Source organism: Erythranthe guttata, chromosome 11 (genome assembly GCF_056151865.1).
Source record: "Erythranthe guttata isolate IM_541 chromosome 11, IM_541, whole genome shotgun sequence".
Taxonomy (NCBI): domain Eukaryota; kingdom Viridiplantae; phylum Streptophyta; class Magnoliopsida; order Lamiales; family Phrymaceae; genus Erythranthe; species Erythranthe guttata.
In genome coordinates this window covers 13674227-13680095 of record NC_142543.1, presented here as the reverse complement: position 1 = coordinate 13680095, position 5869 = coordinate 13674227, and positions in this window count along the sequence as shown.

Sequence of the window (5869 nt, the reverse complement as noted above, 5' to 3'; positions counted from 1 at the left end):
GAGTGGGAAAGAAGGCAAATGGTGGAAAAATTAACTAAAATGGGGGAGAGAGAAGGGAAAATTAAACTAAACCCAATAATAAATAAATAAAGGGGAAAAGACAATTTTGCCCCTGCATGTTTACACTTCTGGTTAGGGGTGGTAAACGAGCCGAGCCGGCTCGCGAACTCGACGATCCGGCTCGAAAAAAGCTCGAACTCGAGCTCGGGTTTTTCGAGCTCGAGCTCGAGCTTCGGACGAGCTCGAGCTCGAGCCCAAAATTAGTTGTTCGTCGGCTCGCGAGCTGCCTTCCTTTTTTTCTTTTTTTTTTTTTTTTTTTTTTTTTACACACACACACACACACACACATATATATATATATATATATATATATATATATATATATATATATATATATATATATATATATATATATATATCTTATTCTTATTATTATTATTATTATTAACTAAATAGTAAATAGTCTATAATAATAAATATATCTAGTATTTAAATAGAAACAAATCTATATTACTTAAATAATTCATAATAATATAAAATATTATAATAATAATAGAAAAAATAAAAAAATATATATAACTAGAGTTCATTATTTATTTTATAATTTTTTTTATTTTCCTATGTATAATTTTTAATAAAAAAATAAAATGATTTTAATAAAAAAAAATAATAATAAAAAAAAAAAAAAAAAAATTAAATAAGCCTGACTCGAGCTCGAGCTCGAGCCAAAAAAAATTGCCTCGATGAGCTCGAGCTCGAGCTCGAGCTGGGCAACATGGACTCGAGCTCGAGCTCGAGCTGGCCAAAAGAGCCGAGCTCGGCTCGTTCCCACCCCTACTTCTGGTGGATTTCGCCTGAAAATACCACTTTTTGGCAACTTGCAACAAAAAAACAAGTTTAGGTAATAACGTGTAAAAAAAAATTGTTTGGGGGGCAATGTGCAAAACGGGCATTAATTTAGGGGGTAAACTGCTTTTTACTCTATATAAAATGATTGTTAGAAGTGTTTTTATAAGTTAAAGTGCCCCAATGGTTAGCAGCGTTGAATGCATTAAAAGATCCTAAATTCAATTACCAACTAAAAAGGTTTCTCTCTCTATCACTTCTTCTCCTTAGAGCATTCTCAAGAACAAACATGACTTCACCATATTCCTACTAGATTTCACCATATTCGTACTAGATTTATGATTTCAAAAATTCTCTTAAACATCTTTTAAATATTTTTTAACTATTAACATTTTTTAAATATTTAGTATTGTTTATTAAATATTCCTACAATATTTATTAAAAAAAATGAAATAATAGTTTTGATATTAAGTATTTTTAATAGGCGGCGGATATATGCAAGTCCATTTTTTTATTAGTTCAAGACCTCCAACATAAAAATACTAATTTACCCTGAATGAAATTCAAAACCAAATAAAAGACACAAAACATTAAAAAAATAAAAAAATATTTTCCTGTGTGCAAGAGCAAATAAAATACATAAACTCAGAAACCTTCTTCATTATTTCACGACTTAAAAATCCTCCTTCTCCTTCTTCTTCACAAACCCACCAAGAAACCCTTCACATCAAAATTATCAAATACACACCAAACATTCACGATGGAGCAAGAAAACAATGATATGGTGGTTTACGAAGGTGGAGAACACAATGAGATATGTTTAACCGTTTATTTTTGCTTTTGGGTCTTTTTTTTTGTTGGGAAAAAAAGTCGACGATACAAAAAATCGTTCTGCAAATACCGATTTTTGTTACTAAAGTCGGTAACCACATTCCGATTATTTTAATAAAAATCGGTACTTAAAAACCGATTTTTGTAGTACAAATCGGCATGACAACACCGATTTGTTTTTGTATTATCGGTATTGTCATGCCGACTTGTATTACAAAAATCGGTTTTTAAGTACCGATTTTATTATCTGTATTTTTTTAAGACCGTTTTCCTATACTTTCTTGCAACAGCCTAGGGGATTGATGGATGATTATTCAGATGAATAATCTACCGAACAAATATTTGAGACACGGAAAGCTCTACACGATTGGGTTAAAGAAGTTGGTAGATGCCACAGAATGGTGATAAACATTTTCGTTTCACATCCGGGATTGAAAGGACGTAGAAGACCGTATGTTGTACTCGCATGTGAGCGTGCGGGTGAGTATCGTGGGAAGAAGAAAGCCGGTGGGATGACCAAGGAGAGGGAAAGAGGAGGACGGGTTCTAAAAAAGGTAATTGCACATTTAGATTAAAGGGACAAAACGAGGAAATGATACCGATAATGTTGGGTGGGATTTAAAATGAATTTTCCTATACCTCCTATGGTGGATTATTGGCGACGGTACCATGATGAAAAAGCGGATGGTTGGAAGACTTCCAATATTGAATCAAGGATTACAATGTTTAGGAAGTTAGTTGGTCAAGACTGCCGAGTAAGAAACCTTCATAGATTTAACGTATGTAACTGAAGACGAGACGATAAAAGATTTTTCGTGAAACAATGTAATTGATGTACAATCGTTTAAGATTGTTGGTAGCCTTTATTATCATTATGCATTACCTACAATTGCTCGTAACATATATATTTATGCTTAATACCTCTTAAGTTGTATTATAAGATCCAGACACCTAAGGATAGTGTGTTACGAGTTGAGAAAAAAAAAATCAAAAAAGCGAAAAACCGTGAAATATTGGTACTGAAGAAGGACCTTGATCAATCCGAGTGCGTCAACCGGGATGATTAAAAGGGGCACGCCTTTTTTTTTTAGCTTTTCCACCTTGCTCTTTTGAGCATTTTCCTTTCGTTTACGGGTTGAGACAGTCGGCGCTACACGAGGAGGTTGAGGTTCCACTGCAAAACATTTAAAAAATATCAATTATTAAAAACAAAAAGGAAAAAATAACGAAAAACATCGGTATCCGAAAACCGATTTTATACTCAATAATCGACATTACAACGCCGATTTTGACTTGTAAAGTCGACGTTGTGTCGCCGATTTGGTTAACAAAAATCGGCATTATGACGTCGATTTTCGTGTACAAAATCGGTCTTGGTAAACCGATTTGGGAAACCAACGAAAACACACAAAAAAACCAATTTCAATCTCAATTTTTTTCCAAAATCGGCCAAAGCATTGCAACCTAACAAGAAATAAGCATAGATTAATGTTCATCTACGCATATTTATCAAGAATCGATGCTCGATTAATGTTTTCGAATTTACAAACAAAAGTTTAGTTAAAAGGACTTACTTGTTGGTGGTGGTGCGGTGGTGGTAATGGTGCTGTGGGTGGGTCGCTGGTCATCGCCGGCGCGGTGGAAGTCTCGGTGGTCGGCGTCGCGGCGGCAGCCGTGATATTTTATTTGTTTTTTTTTTTTTTTTTTTTTTTTTTTTTTTTTTTTTTTGGTCTTGAACAAATTAAAAATAGGGTTTATTTGTATCTGGGTATTATTTTTGGATAAGGGTATATTTGTCATCTTTGGTCTTGATGTAATAAAATTAGATTAATTTACGGGCTTGAACTAATAAACCTCTTTATGTGGGTTTGAACTAATAAAAAAATAGACTTGCATATATCCGCCGCCTTTTTAATATTAAAAAAAGTTGAAACACTAATTAACATTCATTAAACATCAGTAAATCTTATCTAATATATAAAATGAAGATATATTTATTGACCTATAACCCTAGACCTAAACCTAAGGGTATTTCCGGAAATTTTTATTTTTGGCTTTTTTTTCTTTAGTTTTAATCCGCGTTGCTGGTCACTTTTATTTTTGTTGTTCGTTGTTTTTTTTTTCTTTTTTTTTTTTACTTTTTTTGGTGTTTTAATTTTGAATAAAGAAGAAAAATAAAAACTGAACACGATAGAAAAAGAAAGACCGAACACGATAGAAAAAGAAAATCCGAAGAGGATAGAAAAAATACAAAACACTATAACCACGATCTACCCTATCCATATCTCTCCCATTTTCTTTTTCTTTTTTGCGATCATGCAATTAAAACTCAAAAAGAAATTGTCCAAATTTATTTGAAACAAATTCTCACCGAAGTTCATAACCACCCATTTGATGCCATTTTTGGGTGGGGGGGGGGGGGGGAATTATAAATAAAACCCACACGTCTGATAACTGATAAAAATACACAATCGAAAAAATAACTGATAAAAATACACGATCGAAAAACTGAACACTATAAAACCCACACGTTTCTGCGTCTATAAATTCATGCTTATTTATTCTCAAGGAAGGTATTTGCTTATTTAATTATTTATTTATGTATGTATGTAGATTTTTGATTATTTGTCATTCATCCGTGTGTTGAATAGCTCATTTTTGGCTTTATCCTTTTCATTTATTGACAACATATTGCAGATGTATTCGGAGATAGCACAAATGCTTTGACTTTGAGTCATGTTTTTCGTGATTCACTTAGAAAAATAGCAGAATTTGGGTTTTGGGTTATCCTCCCCTTAATTGATTTGTTGGCATGATTCTTAGTTTATAAATTATGCCAAGGTACGTTGTGATAAGAAATACACGACAATAAAAAGTTTAATAAGAAATATATTTCATATCCAAGTATTTGCTTAACATATCAATCTTTGATATTTCTTAACCGTTTATATTTTGGTTTTGCTTAGATTCTATTTTATTAGTTTCTCCAAGTATTTTCCTTGATTACTGGCAGCGCCTAACCTATTATTTCTTTTTCTTCATGATCAACAACTTATATATCCTTTTTTCATACACAGATAGATAGGCTTAAATATACTCATTCTGTTAAGCTTCTTTTTAAAATATATGTTTGTTATGAAGAACGACTTAATATCTGCAATATTTCGTTATTTTTATTGTGATTTAAGTTATTTAAATGTATTTTTTTCTTCTTGCAAGTTGGTTGAGACACGTAATAATTTATTAAGATGTCCAAACAATTACACAATTGGAACTTACGTCGAAAACTTATGACAAGTGAATTTTCAGGGGATGTGATATATAGGTATTTGTCCTGTTGGTGCACTGACCTCAATTTAAGTGCATGTCAGACCCTCTTTTAATTCACTTTTGTAAGCCATGCATTTCATGTGTCTGCGATTTTTTTAGATGAAGTTGCGTTTCTTATGTTGGTTTTTGTTCTTGGAATTGAACTAGGTGATGCAGAGTTATGTGGGATTTAGAAAGGTTGCGTTGCGTTCTTGACGATGCTGCACTATTTTTTTTCTTGATGGATATGTTTTATTGGGTTGATATACATTGATTAGTAACTTCTTGCATAATTGAGTTGAAGTGCATGTTTTCCTTCGATGGTAATAAAAACAAAGAATCTCTGAAATCCTCTTCCAATTATATGTATGTAATTGTACGTGTGTTTGAATACGTGGATACTATGAACATTGACGACATGCAGAGAATCACAGTGGTGGGGAATTAAGGTGGATCAGACGAAGCTCCGGAAGAGAGGTAAGTAGCCACTAAATGTGTTAGTATTTAAGTGTTTTCCCATAATAATTCTGTAGTTGCAGCCAAGGTTGTAAAAAACGGTAATTCCGTTGGAGGCGGTCAGGCACCAACTCACAATTAATCGGTGCGGCGGTGATTAATCGGAAATAAAATGTGAAATACGAATTATTTCATGCTTCAAAACATGTTGATGTAAATTATAAAAAGAAAGTGACACATTGTTTGTTCTACATAGATAGGTTGGTCTGAAATGAGAATCACTCAGCTTTGATACAATTGTTTTATTTCTTCATTGTTTAGAGAATTAGTAAGCAACATTTATACAAGTGAAGATTGTTCTTACGTTCGATCTGACAAAATCTTCAAAACAAATTAGTTTTTGTACCAATTTAGTATTATGTCGGAA